This window comes from Carlito syrichta, unplaced genomic scaffold, assembly GCF_000164805.1.
Source record: "Carlito syrichta isolate Samal-C Ts95f unplaced genomic scaffold, Tarsius_syrichta-2.0.1 Scaffold78720, whole genome shotgun sequence".
Lineage (NCBI taxonomy): Eukaryota > Metazoa > Chordata > Mammalia > Primates > Tarsiidae > Carlito > Carlito syrichta.
Genome location: NW_007022816.1, coordinates 32,556 through 57,551, shown reverse-complemented (window position 1 = coordinate 57,551; position 24,996 = coordinate 32,556). Strand labels below are relative to the sequence as shown.

The window sequence follows — 24,996 nt, the reverse complement described above, 5'->3', positions numbered from 1 at the left end:
CTGGCTAAGACCACCAGTACTGTGTTGAATAGAAGTAGTGACAGTGGACATCCTTGTCACATTCCTGGTCTTAGTGGAAAAGCTTTCAGTTTTTCACTGTTGTATATGATGTTATCCTTGGGTTTGCCATATATATCCTTTATTGTGTTGCGGTGTATTCCTTCTATACCTAATTTTTTAAGTTTTTATCATGAATGGATGTTGAATTCTGTGAAATACTTGTTCTGCATCATTGAGATGTATGGTTTTGTCCTTCATTCTGATGTGTCATATTTATAGATTTCCATATGTTGAAACATTCTTACATCGTTGGAATAAATTCCACTTGCCCATGGTGAGGTGGGATATCTCTTAACTTTGAGGTTGAATTGTTTGCTAGTATTTTGTTGTGGACTGTTACATCTATGTTCATCAAGAATGTAATTTCTGTAAATTTCTTGTTGTGTACTTGTGTGGTTTTGATGTTAGGGTAAAGTTGCCCTCACAATAGTTCAGAAGTATTCACTCCTCTTCAGTTTTTTGGGAGATTTTGAGCAAGACTGATATTAGTTCTTCTTTAAATGTTTGGTAGAATTCAGCATTGAAGCCATTGGATTTTGGACTTTTGTTTGTTGAGAGATTTAAGTTAATTATTCAATATGAATCACATTTTACATATTTTATATTGCATATACCTTAATAAATTGTATAGCTATTATGATGTTAAATAGTATAATATCTTCCTACTAAAGATATAAGTGGTCCCCACATATTTATAGTATTAGGGTATTCTGAATTTGCCTGTTTACTTATTCTTATCTGTGAGTTTTGTTCTTTTATATGTTTTCTTACTACTTATTGGTATTGTTTTTTTTCCAGCTTCAAGATTTCCCTTTAGGGCAACCCCTTTGGGTCCCCTCCCACTGTGGGAGCTTTTTTTTCCATCTCAATAAATCCTGCTTTTGAAAAAAAAAAAAGAAAAAAGGGATTTCCCTTTAGCAGGTCTGGTTGTGATGAACTCCCTTAGAATTTTCTTATGTGGGCAAATTTTGATTTGTTCTTTATTTCTAAAAGATAGCTTTGTAGCTTACAGTATTCTTAGTTGTCAGTTTATTTATTTTTTGAGTCAGTCTTACTCTCATCCCCACTGGAGTGTGGTGACGCATTTCATGGCCACTTTAGCCTTGACCTGCTGGGCTCAGGCGATCCTTCCCCCTCAGCCTTTGTAATAGCTGGATCTAAAGGAGTGCACCACCATGCCCAGCTAATTTTTTTGATATAATGTAGAGATGAAGTCTTGCCCAGGCTAGTCTTGATCCCCTGGACTCAGGCAGTCCTCTTGGGTTTGCCTCCCAAAGTGGTGGGACTACAGGTGCGAGCCAATGCGTCCAGCCAGTTGTCAGTTTTTTTTTCTTTCAGTACTTTGAATATGTCATCCCACTTTTTCCGACCTTTAATATTTCCTTGGCAGATTTTGCTGCTAGCCTTATTGGAAAACTCTTCTTTGTGATTTGCTTATTTTCCCCTGTTTCCAGAATCCTCCTTTTGTTCTTGATATTTGACAGTTTGATTATAATACGAGGCAGGCCCCCAAAACCCCAGAATTTATTTATAAAAATTGTGTATATATTCTTGCATGTTTAAACTTGAGTCACCTTCCAAGTACTCTCCTTTTGATGCAATACACCTATTGAGATGCTTTTTCCACTGCTCAAAACAGTTTGTAAAGTCGTCAATTTCCATACATTTTAGGACTTCTGTCATTTTTTGTTTCACCTCTTCTACACTGGCAAAACATTTCCCTTCGAGGACCCTTGTCATCCAGGGAAACAAAAAGATAGTCACTCAGGGTGAGATTGGGTGAATAGGAAGGGTGGGGCACAGGGGTAATGTTTTTGATCAAAAACTGCTTAACACTCAATGCAGTATGGGCAGGTACGCGACATGGTGGAAGAACCAGTCATCGCAATTTGGGGTGTTTCTTCTACAAATCATCATGCAACCTTTTCAAAAGTTTCAGATTAAAAACTTAAGTTGACCATATGATCCGGAGGAACAAATTCCAAGTGTACTGCAAGGGCCTTGCCCTCCAAAAGATAATTTCAGGTTTTTTGGGTTCCCTCTCGTATGTTTTAGTGTAGTCTTATTTGGATTAAATCTGATTGGAGACCTTTAACCTTGGATATAAATATCTTTACCCAATCTGGAAAGTTGTTTGCTATTATTTCCTCAAATAAGCTTTCTTTTTTTTTTTTTTGAGTCGGAGTCTCACTCTGTCGCCCAGACTGGAGTGCAGCGGCCGCTCCTGGCCACCGCAGCCTCGACCTGCTGGGCTCCGGAAGTCCTTCCGCCTCAGCCTTCCAAGTAGCCGGAACTACAGGTGTGTGCTACCACACACGGCTGATTTTTTTATTTATTGTAGAGATGGGGTCTTGAACCCATGGGCTCAGGCGATCCACTCACCTCAGCCTCCCAAAGGCGTGGTATTACAGGCTGAGCCACCAAGCCCGGCTTCAAATAAGCTTTCTACTCCTTGGCTTCTCTTCTTAACTTCTATAACTTGAATATTTGTTCTTTTTTTAATATTCCATAAACTCTGTAAACTTTATTCATTTCATTTTATTCTTTTTCTGTTTCTTCTTTGACTGCATATTTTCAAATAACCTGCCTTTGTGTCACTGATTTTTTTTTTCTGCTTGATTGATTCTGTTTTTGATGCTTTCAATTCCATTTTTAATTTAATTTATTATATTTTTCAGCTTCAGAATTTCTGTTTGACTTTTAAAAGTAATTTTTCTATCTGTTAAATTCCTTATTTTGGTCACTTACTGTTTTTCTGATATCATTGAGTAATTTCTGTTTTTTCTTGAAGTTTGCTGAACTTCCTTAAAACAATTATTTTGAAATGTTTATCAATCAGTTTATATATCTGATGTATCTGATATTTGTTTGAGTCAGCTACTGGGAGATTATATTCTTTAGTTTTTTTATGGTTTTAAAAAAATTTTCATTATAAAGATGTGGGGTAAATTTCAGGGTTAGGTATACAAACATGGATCATGCAGGTACCCTTGTTGATGAGGTACTCCCCTCCCTCCCCTAGCAGTTTCCCTCAACTGCCAATCCCCCCCTCCCCTGACAGTTTCCCACTACTGCCAGTTGCTTTCTTATAGCATTATAATTGTTCAAGCTCTGTTTATGAGTGACAACATATGGAACGCTGTTCTTTGTTTCTGTGATCAATCACTGAGTATGATGGACTCCAAATCCATCCAAGTTGCTGCAAAGTCCATATATTTGTCCTTCTTTATGGCTGCATAATATTCCATCATGTATATGTACATTTTTTTTTTTTTTTAATCCAGTCCTGCTTCCATGGGCAACACGGTTGGTTCCATGTTTTTGCTATTGTGAATAGAGCTACAACAAACAAACATGTGCAGGTATCTTTTTGGTAGAATGATTTGAGTTCCTCTGATTATATTCCCAATAAGGGAATTGCTGGGTCATATGGAAGGTCAATTTCTAGTTCTTTCAGGAATCACCACAGTGTCTTCCAAAGAGGCTGCATCAGCTTGCATTCCCACCAGCAGTGTAGAAGTGTTCCTTTTTCTCCACATCCTTGCCAGCATCTGTTGTTGTTTGTTTTATTAATGATGGCTTACAGGGGTTAGGTGGAATCTCAGTGTGGTTTTGATTTGCATTTCTCTGATGATGAGTGATGCTGAGCACTTTTTCATGTGTCTGTTGGCTGCCCATATATCTTCTTTTTAGAAGTGTCTATTCATGTCTTTTGCCCACTTTTTAAGGGACCGTTTATTTTTTTCCTTTCGAATTGTTTGAGTTCCTTGTAGATCCTAGATGTTAGGCCTTTGTCGGATAAACAGTTGGCAAATATTTTTTTCCATTCTGTGGGCTGTCTCCCTGCTCTCTTGATGGCTTCTTTTGCTTTGCAGAAGCTCATTAATTTGATGAGGTCCCACTTATCTATTTTATTTCTTATGGTTTTGGCCTTTAGGGTTCTGAATAGGAATTGGTTGCCAGTTCCAATTTTCATAAGGGTGTCTCTTGTGTTTTCTAAGATTCTTATGGTTTGAGATTTTACATTCAGGTCTTTGATCCATTTAGAGTTAATTTTTGTGTATGGTGATAGTGTGGGGTCCTGTTTCAATCTTCTGCATGTGGTCAGCCGGTTTTCCCAGGACCATTTAATGAATAGGTTCTCCTCTCCCCAGTGGTTGTTCAAGAAGGCTTTGTCAAAGATGAGTTGGTTGAGGAATTGAGGCTTTGCTTTCGGAATCTCTATCCTGTTCCATTGGTCTAAGTGCCTGTTCTTGTACCAATACCAGGCTGTTTGGATTACTGTAGCCTTAAGTTTGAAGTCTGGAAGTGATACCTCCTGCTTTGTTTCTTTTGCTAAGGATTGTTTTAGCTATTTGGGGTCGTTTATGTTTCCATATGAATTTCTGTATTGTCATTTCCAGGTCTGAGAAGAATGATGTTGGTAGCTTAATGGGTATTGCATTGAATCTGTAGATTGCCTTTGGTAGGATGGACATCTTAATTATGTTGATTCTTCCTATCCATCAGCATGGAATATTTTTCCATTTGTTTGTGAATTTTCCATTTGTCTTGAATTTCTTTAAGCAGTGTTTTGTAATTTTCATTGTAAAGGTCTTTCACTTCTCTGGTTAGGAAGATGTCGAGGTATTTCATTTTTTTGGTGGATATTGTGAATGGGATTGTGCTTTTTATTTGGATCTCTGCCTGCTTGTTGTTGGTGTAAAGAAATGCGACTATCTTTTGCACATTTATTTTGTACCCCGAGACTTCCCCAAAGTCCTTTAGTGCAGGCAGGTTTTTGACAGATCCTCTTGGATTTTCAAGGTATAGGATCATATCATCAGCAAAGAGGGATAACTTGACTTCCTCTTTTTCTATCTGGATACCCCTGATTTCCTTCTCTTGTCTAATTGCCTGAGCTAGGACTTCCAACACAGTATTGAACAAGAGGGGTGAGAGTGGGCAGTCTTGTCTTGTTCCCGTTTTCAGGGGAAATGGTTCTAGTTTCTGACCATTTAACAATATCTTAACTGTGGGTTTGTCGTAGATGACACTTACTGTTTTGAGGTATGTTCCTTCTATACCTAGGTGTTTGAAGGTTTTTATCTAGAAGGGATGCTGGATTTTATCAAAAGCTTTTTCTGCATCTAATGAGATAATCATGTGGTTCTTACTTTTGTAACTGTTGATGTGTTTAATGACATTTATGTCTTGCGAATGTTGACCCAGCCGTACGTCCTGGGGATGACACCTATTTCATCATGGTGGATAATTTTTGAAATGTGGTTTTGGATCCGATTTGCTAGAATCTTGTTGAGGATTTTTGCATCTGTGTTCATAAGGGATATTGGCCTGTAGTTCTCTTTCTTTGTTGGATCTTTACCCGGTTTGGGTATCAGTGTAATGTTAGCTTCATAAAATGATTTTCCATCTTTCTCAATTGCCTGCAATACTTTCAATAGGATTGGTGTCAGCTCCTTGTATGTTTTGTAGAATTCAGCTGGAAAGCCATCCGTTCCAGGGTTTTTTTTTGGTGGGTAGTTTTCATATGACAGAGTCAATTTCCTGGGTTGCTATTGGTCTATTTAGTGTCTCAGTGTCTTCTTGTTTTAACCTGGGGAGGTTGTGTGATGTCAGAAAGTCCTCCATTTCATCTAGGTTATTAAGTTTGTTTCCATATAGGGGTACATAGTAATCTCTGATAATCTTTTGTATTTATTTGGGGTCAGTTGTGATTTGATCTTTTGTATTTCTGATTGTGTTTATTTGGGCTTTTTCTCTCGTTTTCTTGGTCATTCTGGCTAGGAGCCCATCAATCTTGTTAATTCTTTCAAGGAACCAGCTTTTTGTTTCATTGATGTTTTCTATGATATTTTTGTCCTCTATGTCCCCGTATTTGGGCTCGTATTTTTATGATTTGGATTCTTCTGTTAAAGTTGGGGTTTTGGTGGTCTTCTCTTTCTAGCTCCCTCAGGTGATTTGTGGGCTCTTCGCTTGTGATCTTTCCATTTTCTTGATGTGTGCTCATAGAGATATCAATTCCCCTCTTAAAACTGATTTAATGACATCCCAGACATTTTGATAAGATGTTTCTTCATTTTCATTTGTTTCCAGAAATCTTTCAATTTCTTCTCTGATTTCAGTGTTGACCCAGTTGTTGTTCAGCATCATGCTATTTGGTGTCCATGTCTTTGTGGGCTTTGGGGAAATGTTGTTGGTTTTGATATTTATTTTTATTCCTCTGTGGTCTGAGAATGTGAATGGGAAGATTTCAACCTTATGGAATTTGTCTATACTTGATTTATGGCCAAGAATGTGATCGGTCTTGGAGTATGTTCCATGTGGTGATGAATAGAATGTATATTCTGTGGTTGTTGGGTGGAATAATTTGTAGGTATCCACTAAGAACATTTGGTCAAGTGTCAAGTTTGGTTCTAGATCTCCTTGTTGATTTTTTGCCTTGATGATCTATCTAGGGCTGTCAGTGGGGTATTTATGTCCCCTACTAGATAGTGTTAGAGTCAATATTTTTTTTTAGTTTATTCACTAGTTGTTTTATAAATGCTGGTGCTCCTGTGTTGGGTGCATATATGTTTAGGATGTATACTTCTTGTTGATGGATTGAACCTTTTATCATTATGTAGTGTTCTCTTGCATCTTTTAAAATTTTTGATAGCTTAAAGGTTATTTTGTCTGATATTAAGATTGCAACACCTGTCTTCTTTTGCGACCCATTTGCCTGGAAACTCATTTTCCATGCTTTAACTTTGAGTCTGTGTACGTCCCTTGTAGTGAGATGAGTCTCCTGAATGCAACAAATAATGGGGTCATGGTTTCTTATCCAGTCCACCATTCTGTGTTTTTTAGTGGTGCATTTAGTCCATTCACATTCAGGCTAATTATTGAAATGTGGGGGTTTATCCCTGTCATGAGGTTCTTATAGAGTTGTTGTTGTTCCTGTTTATTTGTTGTCTTTCCTTTGGTTTTGGGGTTAATTCATGTGTGTTTTCCATCTTTTTCCGGTACCTTGTGAAGGACATTGTTGTTCTTTTCTCATTTTCTTCTGTGTTTAATACTTTAAGTGTTTCTTGTAGAGGTGGTGATAATTGTTTATCTTTGAGAACTTTGAAGATTGGACTCCAAGCTCTCCTAGCCTGAATGGTTTCTGTAGATAAATCTGCTGCTATTCTAATTGGTCTTTCCTGATAGGTAGTCTGACCTTTCTCTCTTGCTGCCTCTAGGATTTTTTCTTTTATACCTACTTTGTTTAGGTGAATTACTATGTGCCTGGGAGTTGGTCTTCTCATTTGCTTTGCAGGGGTTCTCTGAATCTCTTGTGTTTGAAGTTTTGCATTTTTTTTTAAGTGTCTCTGCATTTGAAGAAGTATGGATTCATTAGTCTTTGCAGACTTCCTTTGTCTGAGACAGCTATTAGCCTATTGGTTCATCCAGAGATTCTGGGCAGGTTGTTGGGCATGGTTTGTTGGTGACCTTGTTCCTCAGATAGCCTAGTTTGGTGCCTGAGTTAGCAGGTGTGTGGGCCATGTGTCTTAGTTCCTGTGTTTGGGCTTGGAGCCTACATCTACTGGATAGATGTTTTGCTTGGGTCCATGAGGGTAGACTTGGAATTTGACTCTGCGAGACCAAAGCTGAAATCTGTATCCATATGTGCCAGCCTGAAGCCTGGGTCACAGGGTTGATCTGGTGCTGGTTGGGCTTTTGAACTTGAATATGCAGGGGTCAGGCTGGTGCTGGGATGGGCCTGGGGCCTGAGTTTGCCAGCATTAGCCTGGGTCATGGATATGTAGGGATGGACATGAAACCCTGGTCTTTGGAGACTGACTTGGTACCAGAATCTCCTGGGATGGGACTGGCCTCTGAGTCTGCTAGGTGGACCTGGACACTAGGTCTTCTGGGAGTTGGGGCCACAGCTCTTGGCCTGGAGTTTGGGGACCCAGGCATCAACTCCGTACCTAGGGCCAGAGGCGCTGACTGGGACAGGTGGTGGGTTCAAGACTTGGGATTGTGTAGACTGGCCTGACAAAATTCTGGCGTGCACTTGGTGCCTGGGGTTGGAGAGGGTGGCCTGGCATGGGTGTGTTTGGAGTCTGTATCCACATGGGACATCCTGGAAGCTGGATCCATGGGTGCTGGACTGATGACTAAGGGTTCAGAGGCTGGCTTGGCACTGGGGCAGGCATATCTCCTGGGACTGTAGAGGCCAGCCTGGTACTAGGGGTGGTCTGGGACCCAGAGGCCACTGGGACTGGCCTGGCAATGTAGTAGGTCCAGAGACTAAGTCTACTAAGCTGCCCTGGAACCTGGGCCCGCAGGATCTGGCTGGGTATCTGGATATGCCTAGCATCTCAGTTTCTGAGTTCTGGCCTATAATCTGGAGCTGCAGAGGCTGGTCTGGGGCCTGAGGTGGATTAGAAGTTCAACTGACTGAGGTCAGCCCAACCTTGGCATGGTGTGGATGCTGAGGCTACTGGGATTGATTTGGTAGTGGGTGTACCTGGGGGATTGCATTCATGGTCAAGCCTGGTGCCTGGGGCAGTGGCGTGTCGCCTTGCAGCAGTGTGGACCTGGAGGTTCCATCCTGGGGTACTGGCCTGGAGCCTGGGGCTGTGGGGACCTGCTGGGTGCTAGGCTTTGCTGGGACTGGCCTGACCTTGGGGTCCAAGGTAAAGTCCAGTGCTCACTTTTCTCACCTTGCTCCACAGGAAGGGTATCTTCCTCCTTGCTGTGCTGCTTGGAACTGGGGAATGGATATTGTAAAACTGTTCTTTCCACTCTTTTCAATATGTCTGTTCTTATTTCTGTGCTGTACCCACATGCTGTAATAATTTCACCTTGTTTTCTTAACTCTTGTGAAGATAATTTATGTGTGGATAGTTGTTCAAATTGAGTTTTCAGCAGGGATATGATCACTTGAAAGTCCTGGTCTGCCATCTTGCTGACATCAAGCTTTTTGTCTCTGGCTTTGTGGTCTTGTGCAATCCTGGTATCTAAAAACGGTTGAAATAAAAACAAATTGCATTTTAGAAAGATGATTTGGGCATAATAATGCTTATATTCAGACATACCTTTTTTGGGTATATTCCTTCTTTGAATTTCTTTTTTTTTTTCTTTGAGTTGGAGTCTTACTCTGTCACCCAGACTGGAGTGCAGTGGCCGCTCCCAGCCACTGCAGCCTCAACCTGCTGGGCTCCAGTGATCCTTCCACCTCAGCCTTCCAAGTAGCCGGAATTACAGGCATGTGCTATGATGCCCGGCTGATTTTTTGATTTACTGTAGAGATGAGGTCTTGCTGCCCAGGTGGGTCTCGAATCCGCGGTCTCAGGCAATCCACTCACCTCAGCCTCCCAAAGGTGCAGGATTACAGGCTGAGCCACCGAGCCCAGCAATTTCTTTTCTTTTTAAAAATTGTCATTAATTATTTCAGAAATCATTATGAGTCATTCTCAACCTTTTTTGTCTTTTATTTTGTATTAATTTTTACTATTGAAGTTGGTTACCATAAAATAATTAAAAAGAATTGAAAGGAAGTAGTGGCTTTAAAAAATATTTGTGGTCTTTCATGAAATAATTTTTATGAAGACGACTTGGGGCAGGAGTAAACATTCTAATACTACACACACATGTTCTGAAAGAAAAAAACATTTAAGGTTAACATGTATTACATCAGAGCTTCATTTTTGAGTGTATGTGACTTTATTTTTTTCCACACCCTTATGGTTTTGTTTTTATTTTTGGCATGCTGTAAAAATATTTGCAACATTGTTAAGAAGTTTGCATTTAAACATCAACTTTTTCCATATCTTAAAATATATTCACTGTATGTTTTTATAAAATAACCCTTTGTAAGCAGTTGCACAGTTCTTTCTGACTTATACTGAGAGTTTTTGATCATATTTTTTATCTTAAAATTTAAAAACTATATGCTGAGTTGCCCTATTGTAAGACCTTTATTTGACCTGTCTTTTAAAGCAATATTTTTATTATAAAATAATTTATATGCATTTTTTGGAAGAAATTTTGGAAAATAGAGACACTTGTAAAGACTGATAAAATATGTGTCACTTTATTCTTTTCTGTATGTATCCCATAAATACATCTTTTTCCTTAGAAAATTGGGATGATATATATATTGTTTTATATATCAAGTATTTTTATAGTACTAAATGTTATTCTTAAGCCTTTATTTTGAACTACTATATTATATTTCATATTTAGGAAGTATTCTTTGTTAATTTTATTTGTCTCTATTGTTGCACGTTGAGATTCTTAAGTAATTTTTACTAATACAAATAATTATCTGAAGAATATCCTTGTATTTCTACCTTTGTATGCATCTCTAAATATTTATTTGAGGCAGTGAACTATATTTTATATGATGAAATTGAAATGATTGGTTGTTTTGTTTTATTCCTGAGATTGGCTCTTGCTCTTTACTTCATCTAGAGTCCAGTGGCATCATCGGAGCTCACTGCAGCCTTGACCTCCTGTGCTCAAGCGATCCTCCCACCTCAGCCTCCTGAGTAGCTGGGATTACAGGTCCATGCCACCATATCTAGCTAACGTTTTTATTTTGGGTAAAAATATGGTCTCACTATGATGTCCAGGATGGTCTTAAACTCCTGGCCTCAAGTGATCCTCCCACCTCAGCCTCCCAAGGTTCTGGGATTACAGACTTGAGCCATCCTGTGTGTGACCTGAAATGATGAATTTTTAGGTTGATTGCTTTTATATGTGATATGACTGGTTTTATAAATGCTAATTTAATTTATGAAATAAAAATGAATACTTGGAAACCTGTTGAAAACTATATGTTAGTAGATGATCCTAATAAAAATTTATTACATGAATATAAAAAGTCAAAGGTAGCCCTTAGAAGGGAGCCCTTAGAAGACAAAAAAAAGCAGCAGTTTAGATTGCCTGTGTAAATGTAGAAATATGAATTATATCTTTAAGTGGAACAAGTACTTTTCTGTAAAAATGTTTCAGTTCTAAGACAAATATTTTAAAATTATTTTTGATATAAAAAATAGCAATCATGGCTGGTCGCAGTAGCTCAAGCCTGTAATCACCGCACTTTGGGAGGCCGAGTGAGGAAATTGCCTGAGCTCACGGATTCTGGAACAACTTGGTGAGACTTTATCTCTGTACTACATCAAAAAAAAAGAAAAAAGAAAAGAAAAAAAACTTAGCTTGGCGTGGTAGCACGTGCCTATAATTCCAGGTACTTGGAAGGCTGAGGCAGAAGGATCGCCTGAGCCCAGCGGGTCGACACTGGGGTGGCCTTGGGTGAACTACTGTACTCCAGCCTGGGCTATAGAGTGAGACTCCAACTCAAAAAAAAAAAGAAAAAATAGCAGTCATGTACTTTATTTTTTTTTCTTGTTTTCTAGAGATGTTCTACTTAGATTGTCCCCTTAATTTAAATGAATAGCTGTGTTATGAATGCATAGTTAACCATTTAGCAGGATAATCTTATATCCACTTGCTTGAATCACTGTTATTAAACATTAATAGTGGACATGAGGATAAATGCTCTTTTGTTTTGAGGTTCAATAGCGCCTTACATGTCCACATAAAACAACTCTGATGTGTCTTGTGCATTTTTTCTCATCTAAAAATACTTTTGTTGTTGCTAGGTAATTTTTTTTAAAGAATACATAGAATTCTTTCAAGTGAATTAACTTTATTTAAAATGAAATATTAACTATTAAATTAAATATTTGATCTTTGCTTTCTCAATTGCTTAGCTTTATTCTTCAGAGGTAGTTATTGCTAAAAATTTGATGTGTATTTTCTTTAAAATTCCTTAGGAATAATTCATTTTTTAATAAAATTAGATCATACAATATACTCTGTATACTGTTTCATTGTTTTTTGACTGAATTACATATTCTGATGACCTTTTCATATTGGAAATATGATCCCATTCTTTTTCATATTTATCCTATTTTATTTTATATATACTACCTCTTATTAATATAGGTATTGATGAATTGCTATTGATGGATATAGGTTTTTAGAGTATTTTTCTATAATAGAGTTTTAAGAACACCTCCTGCATATCTTCGTGTATTGTATTTTTTTTACAGGATAAATTCTTATGGAATTTCTTGGTCAAAGGGTTACACATTAAATTTTTGATTGACACCAAAAACTTTTCTTAAAATAAGGTTATATCTGCATAGGGCGGTAGGCATGGGAGCGAATGGGAAGTGTTGGCTTGTGGGTGTGGAGTTTCTTTTAGTAGTGATGAAAATGTTCTAAAATTGGATTGTGGTAATGATTGTGTAAGTCTGATCTATGAAAACCTTTGAATTGTGTTCTGTAAACAAGTTAATTTTCTGCTTTGTGAATTCTATCTCAATAAAATTCTTAAAAATATTTGTCTATTTATAACTCACATTAATGGTATAGAGAACGTCTCTTTTCCCATTTTATTATCGATATTAAATTCTAAACCTTTTAAAAACTGTGGTGCAACCCCCTCAGATCCTCTCCTTGCTGTGAGAGGTTTTCTGTTCTCTCAAAAAAACAAACAAAAAAACTGTGACATGAAAAATATCTTTTTGTTTTGATCTTTACATTTTATTATGACAGTGAATGTACTTTTGTGTGTTTATTTTCTTGTTTATCCTTACACTGTCCATATTTTCATTGAATTGTTTGTTTTTATCATGATTTCTAAGAGCAATTTATATATTAAGGTATCAGATCTTTGCCATGTGTTTTGCATACATTTTTCTCTATGTCTTTTGTTTGTGCTATATTTTAGTGTAAATAAGTTTTTTTTTTTTTTAATAGTTGGGTCTATCAGTCTTTTATCTATGGCTTCTGATTTTTGTATTATGCTTTTATAAGTCTTTCTCATTCCAAAATTACAAGAATAGTTCTCAGTTTTGGTCAATTTAAAAATCTTATTTTTGTATTTAAATCTTGGATCTAGTTCAAAGGTTTTGCTGTAAGTTCTGATGGTGATCTGGGTTAGTCAATTCTTAGTGGTATAAAATAAAAATTTAGTGGTATAAATTAAAAATTGCTTATGTTAAACAATCCAGTAATTATGGAAAACCTTGAGTGATAATTTCATATAGAGTTCAAAAGAAAGTATTTAATTTTGTTGAAGTCCTAGAGAATCTTAAAATATTTAATTAGCCTTTAGAAGTCACAACTTCTATTTTTACTTAAAAATGTGTGGAAGATCCCTTAGATGGTAGATGAGTAATATTTGTAACATTACCAAAGTAATCTGCTAATTAGATTAGTAATCTATTTACTGAATCTAATTAATATTCTTAGTCTAATGTTACTATCTAATTTTATTAGGTTTAAAGAATTAGAGTGGTTTTGTTTTGGTGACTGTAAATACACATGTAAAATATTTTAAGATGTTCTTTTCAATTTTCAATTTATTTTGGGCTGCATTGTAAAATGTATTTGGTGACAGCAATCCTTTATTTTAGCTTTAACCTATCAGTTACAAACATACTTGGGGTTGCTTGCCTTTGTAATTTTTAACACATTTTTTTCTGATATCCACATCACAGTATTCTGTAATGGCAGTGAATTTTTTTTTAATTAAAAAAAAAGGTTTTTGACATGGATTAAGACATTAAAACGTTTGGAAAACTATTTTCACTGAAAATGAGAGAAGGGACAGCACACCAAGAGAGATCAATTTTCAGAGCAACTGTCAAATTTCAGAGAACAGAGTGCTAGAAATTGCTCTTTCTGTGAAATAAAATAGAAGAGTTCCTTTGAACTTTACCTTCGCCCATATTGAATGCTTCTGCCTATTTTCTAAAAAGAGATGTTGCTTTTTTTTAAAACATGTAATGCCAACTAGGCTGCTTTTTTCCCTGTGAGTTTGCTAGTTAAATATGTAATTTAAATACATCCAAGACAAATTAAGCCGCAGTTGCTGGCACAATAAATGAAAGAACAAGTATTTGTAATTATTTCTTGTGAAATATAGTATTTAGTTACATACAGTGTCTCAAAATTTACAATGTAATTATACAAAGTAATGTCATTGCAAATGCCGCCCAGGCAAGGACCGGTCACGGCCACTGTCCCAGGGTCTTCTCTCTGACCTTTCGAGTCATCTTCTCTTCCATCTTTCCTAAATGTTAATACTGTTCTGGCTTTTCTGATGATAATTTTCGCCTACGAGTTTTAAAAATTGATTTTAACACTAATAATGGCATCTTTAAAAATTAAAATATTTTAATTTTACCAGATTTTGAACTTTATATAAATAGAACTAAACTTTTTTTTTTCTTTTTGAGTTGAAATCCCACTCTGTCTCCCAGGCTGGAGTGCAGTGGCACCCTCATGGCCACTGCAGGGTTGACTTGCTGGGCTCAGGCTATCCTTCCTGCCTCAGTCTTCCAAGTAGTTGGAACTACAGGCATGCATCACAATGCCTGGCTAATTTTTTGATTTATTGTAGAGATGAGGTCTCACCAAGTTGCCCAGGCTAGTCTGGAACCCGTGGACTCAGGCAATCCTCTCACCAGGGCCTCCCAAAGAGCTGGGATTATAGGTGTGAGCAACCACACCTGGCTTGAACTAAACTTTTAATATTCTTTACATCTTGCTCAATAGTTTGTTACAGACATTTGTCCATGTTGTGCCAGATAACTGTATTAGGCTAATATGCATTGCTATCTATTTAATGGTATTTATGTTTTGATTTATGGTTTTTTTTGCATTAACATTTGCACTGATGGTATAAAAGCAGTGCTGGGTCAAACTATGTCTTGGCTCAAGTCAAGTCAGTGGCACCAATTCGCTGCCACACACTCACAGAAACACAGTGGCCAGTTTTACTTAAGAAATCCTTGATGAAGCAGGCAGTAAAAATTATTAACTTTATTAAACCTTTTCCTTTGAAAATGCACTTTTTTGCTATCTGAGTGATGAAATGGAGCTATTCATAAAGAACTTATACTGTATGTCAGAGTTGCGATGACTGCCCAGAGGAGAATCACTTGTGTAACTCTCTGAGTTGTGAGCTGCGATGGCTATTGTTTTTGTGGAATACCACTTTTATTTGAAAGAATGACTGCATGATAAACTGTGAATATTCAGATTGGGCTATTTGGTAGACCCTTTTTTCAGAACTGTACAAAATGAACCTTGTCAAATCAAGCAAAAAAACACAATATTTGTTGTAAATATTAACATTTTACTTTTCAGTGAAAATGATAATTTTATTTTAATTTTTTTTGTGAGTTGTACTCTCACTCTGTCTCCCAGACTGGAGTGCAGTGACACACTCATGGCCACTGCAGCCTTGAGCTGCTGGGCTTAGGAGATCCTTCTGCCTCAGCCTTCCAAGTAGCTGAAATCACAGGTGCACACCATCACACCCGCCTAATTTTTTTGATTTATTGTAGCGGCAAGGTCTCGCCATGTTGCTCAGGCTGGTCTTGAGCCCCTCGGTTCACACTGTCTGAGATTACAGGTGTTGAGACATCGCTCCTAGCAAAAAATTAGAATTTTAGAAAATTCTAATTTTAGTCACTGTGAGCTTGACAACTTTGCAATACTAATACTCTTCTGATAAGATTGGTGAGGACATTAACCAATGTGAAGTTTGGATATTATATAATGACATTTTTAGTATTTGATATCTTCATAACTTATTGAACTTACATTTTCTAAATGATTATTATATGTTTGAATATATTCATATGTAGGGAAAAGATCCATTCCAAGTGGAAGATAGACCAAAATAATTTAATCTGAATGAAAAACTTCAGATACTACAGGGCAAGTAACTTTTAAAAACTAGTTCTTGAAATTAGTACTTGTGAGAGCTGATTTTCTAGAGAAGATTATCTACAGTTATCTAAAAAGAGTACTAAGATTCTTCTTCCCTTTTCAGCTACATATTTATATAAGGTTGCATTTAAGGAAGAACTAATTCCAATATTACACTCAATTTTCTTTGAGACTAGTGGAGAAGGGAATATTTCTTAACTCATTTTATGAGGCAGGCATACTTCTGACATTGAAATCATAAAGGACATTACAAGAAAAAAATTAAATTCCAGTAAAAATAAAAATTTAATAACAAAGTTTGTTATCAACACATTGAGAACAATTTTTATTACTTAATAAACGATGCTGGTACAATTTGTTATTTACCCAAAATTAAATAAAATTGAGTCATCCTCTAAAAACAAAAGTAATCTCTGGATGTACTAAAAACTTAACCTAAAATGCCCAAGCAAGTTTTAAAACAACAAAGAGTTTTTTAAAACATCTAGGAATTGAGATACCTTTCTATACACAAAACGTTTCCAAACTCAGAAACTATAAAAAAAAATGATTGAAATATTTGACTCGGCGCAGTGGCTCATGCCTATCATCCCAGCACTTTGGGAGGCTGATATGAGAAGATTGCCTGGCTGAGGGGAAGGATTGCCTGAGCCCGGCAGGTCGAGGCTGCAGTGGCCATGAGCATGCCACTGCACTCCAGCCTAGATGACAGAGTGAGACTCCAACTCAAAAAGGAAACAAAAACAAAAATTGACTCAAGTGAAATTAAAGACTTTTTTAATGGCAGAAACATCACAGACAAGGTAGTGATGGCTAGTTTTATGTGTCAACTTCTCTGGGCTTAGGGATGCCCAGATACCTGCTAGAACGTTATTTCTTCTGTGTCTGTGAGGGACAGACACAGATGAGATGAGCATTTGAATTAGTGAACTGAGTAACGTAGATGGGTCCTTCCCAGTGTGTGTGGATGGCATTCATCCTGTGAGGGCCTCAGCAGAACAGACAGTTGGAGGATGGATTCCTTCTTCTTGAACTGCGATGTCCATCTTCTCCTGCCTTGGACATTGGTGCCCTGGTTCTCAGGCCTTCAAGCTCTGAATGAATCAGACCCCTGCCTTTCTTGGTTTTCTGGCTTCCAGACAGAGGATCGTAGCACCTCTCGGCCTCTATAACCATGGAAGCAATTCTTACAATCTCTCTTGTATATACTATTGGTATGTTTCTCTGGAGAACTCTGATACATAAGTCAAAAGAAAAATAATAGATTTGAGGAAATATTTGGGACACACTGCATGTTAATGTGTGCAGAATATTAAAAATTATGTGTGCTGAGGATGTAGCAACTTAAAGAACATAACTTATTTATATCATGCTGGAGTCCAGTGTGTTTAGGTCATGCTCTCTGCTCTGTGGTGTCACTGGGGACCCAGACTGGTGGAGAAACTCTGGCTTCAGTCTGTGGGTCTGAGATGGCAGCTGCTCAGCAGTACAGTTCCTCAGAAAGAGCATGCAGAGAAAGCCACTTCCTCTTTAAAGGTGTCAAGTAAACGTTGCCGCCTCATTCCTGCCTCATCATTCTCCTTGGCTGTCCCTAGTCACATAGTCACAGGCAGCTACATGTGGTTGAAGAGTGCTCACCCACGTTTTGTGGTGATAGGAGAGCCCCAAAGAAAGAAGAGGAGAATAGATACCTGGGGACAATGGTAGTCTGTGCCACGAACACCCACACGGTGTGAGCGGATATGCTCATGCATGTATTTGTGTGTCATTCTGTGAGCATGGCAGAAGATAGGGAAACATACTAAGTTGTTAAAGGGAATATCCAGGGAGGGTATTGATGGAGGAAGATATGGAGAGGAAAAGGAGAGAGTGAAACAAAAAAGAAAATGAGGCCTGGCGTGGTGGCTCATGCCTGTATTCCCAGCACTTTGGGAGGCCCGATCAGGAGAATTGCTTGAGCCTAAGATTTCTAGACCAGCCTGGTAACATAGTGAGACCTTGTTTCTTAAAAAAAAAAAAAGAAATTATCTGGTTGCAGTGGCACACGCCTGTAGTTCCAGCCCAGCTATTTGGGAGACTGAGACAGGAGGAGGGCTTGAGCCCAGGAGTTTGAGGCTGTGATGTTCATGATTGTGCCACTGCACTCCAGCTTGGGTGACAGAGTGAGACACTAACTAAAAAAAAAGAACACCAAGAGGGGTGCAGGCAAGCTAAAAAAATTCAATATGTAGTATGTATATACTTTATATAAATTATGTTTCTACATGATATATGGACACATTTTTAAAACTAGAGAAGAAATAAGAGCATGGACTGTGTGTACTTTAAGTATCACTTCTTCCCATAATGTGGTCAGTTCTGAGAAGATTAAAATTACTATTTAGGAAAATTTCATGTATCTCTTGTTCCCAGGAGTGACATAACAAGAGAGAGGACTTAGTTTGTTGGCTGTGTTTATAAACAAACATCATGGATAACCATTAGCATTGTGAAATATCTTAAGAATAGAATATTCTGGAGGCATTACGCAGGAAGAAGATGATAGTGTCCTCTGACTGGCGGCTAACAGAATTCCCTAGAAAAGTGATGGTAACAGTTAGGTATCCAAGCAAATAGGGAGATGATGGTTGTGTGAGTCACTCGCTTTGCCGCTGGGTGAGTGACAACTGTTGAAATGTCGGAGGTGCAGCGTCGCGGCCGAAGGGAGGCCCAGACTTCATCTGTGTGACGAGTCCTGGATGTTGCTGCGCGTCTCCAAAAACAGATAAATGGGCAAATGTAGGAAGCGTGGCTGAGTAAGTACATTGTTCGGTTCTTGCTGATAATGCTTTGGAAACACTTGGGCAGCACAGAAACTTGACATCAAGTTTGACATCAAGTGATGTTTTAGGCCTTTTATGCCTTACGGTTTAATTGGTGCAGAGGCACAGTCAATAAAGACAAACCAAAACATTCAGTAATACTGCAGTGGCTACATTTTTACACTTCATTAAACGCTTGCATAGTTATTTTCCACATCAAAATAAATTTTGCGTTTTGTTCCTTTTACCCTAATTGAGGTAGTTGATTGAGGTAGGTGACTGAGCAACTTTAAAGGGATTTCCTTTTTATTTTAAAAGGCATGGATGATGCCTGTCTATTGAACGTTAATATATTTTTTCTTACATAGTCGTTAATGATTATTATGCTGTTTTATTTTTGCATTTTGCTAATTTCAGTACCAAATGTTAAACAAAATTTGCACATGTAAAACTGCTAATAGTAAAAAGTAGCATTTGAATAAGAAATCTGCCCTTCTGTAGAAGTGAACGTTCAGAGGCGCTGCCTAGGATCTAGAACTACGTTGTCCGAACCTCATCCCTTCTTCTCGAGTTCTGTCTCTCTCACCTCAAAGCTGACTGCCACCGACCCCGCCGCCTCAGAGTGAAGTTATGAAGGTGGTGAACCTGAAGCAAGCCATTTTGCAAGCTTGGAAGGAGCGATGGAGTGACTACCAATGGGCAATCAACGTGAAGGGCCACCTGTGACATTCTCAATCTGGCAGATGCACTGCGGGAGCAGGCCATGCCTGGGCCTTCTCCCCGTCCTCTCATCCTGTCTTGTCTGAAGTATGCCGTTAGCTCTCACATGGTGTCCTCCTCTTCTGTCCTCACGGCTATCAGTAAGTTTGATGACTTTTCCTGGGACCTGTGCGTCCAGGCTTTGCTGGATATCATGGATATGTTTTGTGACTATCTGAGCTGTCACTGAGCCTCTGTGGAGCGGCTCCAGGAGGGGCTGGAGGCTGGCTCTCCTGCTACAGGGGAGAAGCAGCTTGCCATGTGCCTGCAGCGACTGGAGAAGACCCCCAGCAGCGCCAAGAACCGGGACCAGCTCCACATCGCCAAACTAGAGGAGGCCTCTTCCTGGGCTGCTATCGAGCATTCTCTCTGGAAGCCTGGGGAGATCCTGGCTGGTCTCAGTAACCCCCAGCTCCGGAGCCAGGCTGAGCAGTGTGGCACTCTTATTAGGAGCATCCCCACAATGCTGTCTGTGCACACAGAGCAGCTGCATAAGATGGGCTTCCCTACTGTCCACTCCTTGGTCCTGCTTGAGGGGACCGTGAGCCTGACAGGAGAGACACAGCCACTGGCGGAGCCGCTGATGATGGTGAGGTGCATGCAGCACATCCCACTCCACTCTCTGTCCCGGAGATCTGAAAACTTGCTTCGTGGGTCTCACCGAGTCTCCCAAAGGCACAGGGGGGCTCAAGCGGATGGCTTTCACCTTCCTCGGATCCCACCGGTTTTGGTGAAGTTAAGGAAGTTCTGTCACAGGGACAGGGACTTCGCTGAGGATGTCACTCTGCTTTGGAGTACCTGCTGAAGCGCACGCCCTTGTTGGGCAAAGCTGGCCAGCGCGGCAGCTGTGACTGTACAGATTTCCTGCCTCAAGAATGTGACAAGCAGGGGCTTCTGTCCGAAGCCAACGTGGACAACCTCACGGCTAAGCGCAACGCTGACCGGGAACGTGCCTCTCAGCAGAAGTTGGGAGAAAACACCAACATCCAGCTGAATCCTGGGCTGATCCTCGGTGGAGCCTGCTGTCACAGACATCCTCAAGATGATTTGAGGCAGACCGCTCCAAGTCCCTGGAGGACCTGCTGGGGGTCCTGGGCCACGTGCTCTCCGGGAAGAGTCTGGACGTGTTGCTGCTGCCACGGGGGAGCTTAAACCCTTCACCCGGAAATTCATCGGTTCGCATGGATTCACGACTGATGGCAGTGAAGAAAACACCACACCCGCTTCACTTCGGGCCTTGCTTCTCGACCTCTCCTTCCTCATGCGGTACCACGTGGCCCTGACCTATGGCTCAGAGGTGATTCTCTCCGAGCCGCGCACAGGAGCAGAGGTGCCCTTCTTCGAGACCTGAGTGCAGACCTACATGCCCGAGGAGGGCACAAGCCTGAGCCGCGACCACCCTTGCCTGCGGCCCGACTCCGCCGAAGTGGAGTCCTTGGTGGCCCTGCTCAACTACTCCTCGGAGATGAAGCCGGTGCAGATGGAGTGGCAGGAAGCCTGTCTCGGCATTTCAGCTGCCGTCTTGGGAATCCTCAGCGCTGGGGAGAACGGGGTCCTGGCCTTCGAGTCCATCCAGAAAATCGCTGATGACATCAAGGGAAAGGTGTGCAGTCTCGCGGTGTGTGCTGTGGCTTGGCTTGTGACCCACGTCTGGATGCTGGGACGGGATGAACGTGAGAAGTCGCTGCAGATGATCCGCCAGCTGGCAGGGCCACTGCACGGTGAGGACACCCTTGCAGTTCTGCAATGAGAGGGTGGTGATCATGAGCTCCATCCTGGAGCACATGTGGGCCGGCCTGCTACAGCAGATGGCCATGCAGATCAAGTTCCCCTTCATGGGGGTGGACGCCATGCCCTACTGGAACCTGCTGCCCCCCAAGCGGCCCATCAAGGAAGTGCTGATGGACATCTTTGCCAAGGTGCTGGAGAAGGGCCAGGTGGACAGCTGCTCCATCCACATCTTCGACACTCTGCTACACATGGGTGTGTCTGCTGGTTTTGCAACAACCTGGTTAAGGAGCTACTAAAGGAGACACGGAAGGAGCACACGCTGCGGGTGGTGGAGCTGCTTTACTCCATCTTCTGTCTGGACAAGCAGCAAGTGACTCTAGTCCTTCTGGGCCACATCCTGCCTGGCCTGCTCACTGACTCCTCTAAGTGGCACAGCCTCATGGACCTCCCTGACACTGCCTTGCCATGCTGGCAGTGTGGTGTGCCCTGAGTTCCTACTCCTCCCACAAGGCACAGGCATCCACCTGGCAAAAGAAGAGACACCGCGAAGACATTGAGGATTATTACATCAGTCTCTTCCCTTCAGACGACATGCAGCCGTCAAAGCTGATGTGACTGCTGAGCTCCAGTGAGGACGACACCAATGTCCTCTCAAGCCCCACTGACAGGTCCATGAGCAGCTCCCTCTCGGCCTCCCAGCTGCACAAGGTCAACATGAGGGACCCTCTGAACTGCGTCCTGGCCAGCCTGTTCCTGCTCATCTCCTCTATCCCGGGCTGCGGACCGCCAGCCCCCCACCAGTTCGTGCAGTGGTTCACGGAGGAGTGTGTGGACTGCCTGGAACAGCTCAGCCGGGGCAGCGTCCTGCAGTTCATGCTCTTCACCACCGTATTGGAACTGGTGAAGGTGTCAGCTATGTCCAGCCCCAAAGTGGTCCTGGCCATCATGGACCTCAGCCTGTCCCTGGGCTGCCAGGTGGCTGCCAAAGCCATTGCCATGCTCTGAGGGGCTCAGCGTGGCCCAGGGGCCAGCTGGGGCATCCTGACTCCGGTGCCTCGGTAGAGGACGGTGAGGAAAGATGAGGCATTGTACTCACATCCACGTGATGTAAGAGCCCTTCGTCAGTTTCCAGATTTTTCCCCTGCTCCCAACTCTGACCTTCAATATGTTTCCCAGTGGCTTTCGTGATTTCCTCTCCCTCTGCCACTCCTGAGGAGTGTGGGCAGCCTGGCTCCTCGGCCGGTGAACTCCTGTGTGTGCCTCCCCTGGGCCAGGGGTGGGCTACCTCTGAGGAACTTTTGAGTTGCATAGTATGTCAATATATATTGACATACTATATTTACATACTATATATGTATGTGTGTGTATTTTTTTTTTTGTAATACGTGCAGGGAGTCCGCCTCCGCTCACTGTAAATAAAGATCCTCATGGATCCCTTTGTGACAAAAAAAAAAAAGAAGAAGTGCACGTTCAATAGCTCAGTGAATAGAACATTGAAAGTGTTCCTTTAAAAAAAACCTGTTAGCTCAAGGTTGGTAAATATCCAGTTGAGAATAAAGATCCAATGACTTGGATAATTTTTAAAAATTTAACTGGTTACACTATAAGTAGGATGTCTTTATTCTCAAGGAGATATTTTTTAACAAAAAGTATATTCATCAGCTTCATTTATTTGGTGGGAATGTCCAACTTCAGAACTATTCTTTGAAATAAATATTTAAGAAAAAAATGGGTCCCAATGAGTTTTCCAAGTACATTTTCTTGAGTTCTCAGAGAAACGTCAGGCATTCTTTAAAGGTAGCTTTCGTGAGTGCCCTCTGGAGAATGAAACCTCCCATCTCAGCTTCTTTGCTTTAGTGGTAGACTCTCCAGGCAAGGGCTTAGCACACACACTTGTTATATGAAGTGAGTTCCAGTCTCCTGATGGCTCTCTAATTCTTCTAAAATTGTATTGTTGAGCCTGGAAGTGGTTCCGTTAATTGTCTGAGAGGATTTTCTGGTCATATAGCCTAGGGGATTGGTCAAAAGAGACAAGGTTTGTCTTTTCTATTTATCCCAACTAATTTTATCATAAAATATTTTTTGAAGGGGACAAGTGGCTTAGAGGGATATTTCAGACCCAAATGAGACCTTTTTAGTATTAGAGGATGAAAAGGTGAGAATAGGTCACACAATGGCTGATTTTAATAATGGAAAAGAGAACATCCACTTTTCTTATGCCCGGTGTTAAGAAGGGCTCCTCTTCTTATACTCTTTAGTGGCTTGCTCTACCTTAGCCTGACATTAAAGATTCTGTAATTTAGGCCCAGATATTTATTTGCCTAAATTTTAAAACTTAATTTTAATGCATATGTACATGTGTACATGTATATAATGTAAAAGGAGTACAAATATGACTACAAAGTTAAGCTATTTTATTCAGCAAGCATTATGATAGTTTCCTAAACTTACATTTCACTTCTAGGAAAGTATAGTACAAACCAACTGTAAGGCAACTTAGAATATGAATTGTTGTGTGGTATGTTGAGGAAGGAGAAATTGCATTTGTCTGGGAAGCTTCGGGAATACTTGATGGAGGAAGTGCCATTTGAGCCGGCGTGGAATTATGTGTGGGACTTTAATGGGCAGAGAAGTCATGGAAGCAAGAAGCTAGAGTGTGCTTAGCTGCAGCTTGCGGACCCCTTGGCTAGAGTGTCAAAGAAAGACAAGAGGAGGAGAGGGTGGTACAGTCAGAAATGCCTTGAGCAAGATGGAGCCATTCAAGTTTTTCCCGGAGAATGGCATTTTCACACCTGCATTTTAGGGAGATTGGCAGCTTCTCCAGTGCATTAATGGGGTGAAAGATCGGTGGTGGGGAGTTTGTAGTGAAGAGGCCACTCTTATCAGCGGAGCTGAGGGCTAACGAGGAACTTTGTCCACTAGTCTGGAAACTGCATTAAAGGGACATCCAGCTGGAGCTCTCTGGGAGGCAGTCAGAACCTGGGAAAGACATGAAACCTGGAGATGGAGAACTGTGAGCCTCTGCCAGGGAGGTGAGAGGTAAACCAGATAAGATCAACAGAGACAAATGGTTAACACAGTGAAGAGGACTATAGGACTAAATCTGGGAGAATGCCCACCTTTAGGACCTGGAAAAGTGGACAGTGTAAAGGAGACAGAGAACCAGAACAGCAATACAGCCACAGAAGCCAAGAAAAGCCAAGGAGAGAAACAGGGCAATCATGGTGCAAGTTACTGGAGAAAAAGATGTCTGCCCTTAAATTTGATCATCAGAGGGCCTTTGGATGAGCAGTGAAAATGATGTCATTGTGACTTTCGAGAGTGCAGTTTTAATAAACGGTGAAAAATGGTCTAATCCTAGGCTAGATACAGTGGCTCACGCTTGCAAACCTGTAATCTCAGCACTTTGGGAGGCTGAGGTGGGAGGATTTCTTGAACCCAGGCATTCGAGACCAACCTGGGCAACATAGTGAGACCTCATCTCTACAAGAAATCAAAAAAATGACTGGACATGGTGGTGCCCGCCTGAAGTTTAATCTACTTCGGAGTCTGCAAGAATTGCCCGAGCCCGGGAGGGCAAGGTCGCAGTGAGCCTGAGTGAGACCTCAACAAAAACAAGCAATATTTTCTTTATATAGTGCTCTTTTGAGGAAATTATAGAAAATAAAAATTATGTTTGTATTTCTCCACTTAGTATTTCTGGTATTCGTCTCTCCTTTAGTTATAAGTTTCTATTCTTAAGAACTCCTTTTACTATTTAGTGCAGGTCTACTGTGATAAATTATGTCATCTTTTATCTGAGAAAGGTTTTTTTTTTTTTTTTTGGCAGTACTAAGATATTACTTCTTTGTCCTCT

At 40.5% G+C, this 24,996-nt stretch overlaps 1 protein-coding gene and 1 pseudogene across 2 annotated transcripts in view; both read left to right on the top strand.

Annotated features, from left to right (window-relative positions):
- Positions 1–24,996, top strand: part of LOC110595293 (centrosomal protein of 112 kDa-like) — a gene marked incomplete at its 3' end in the record, with an annotated part of 80,726 nt that overhangs the window by 38,134 nt on the left and 17,596 nt on the right. The window lies entirely within an intron of this gene.
- Positions 19,281–22,171, top strand: LOC103256463 (annotated as a pseudogene). The gene has a single exon (XR_002481739.1). The product of XR_002481739.1 is annotated as a mediator of RNA polymerase II transcription subunit 24 pseudogene (transcript).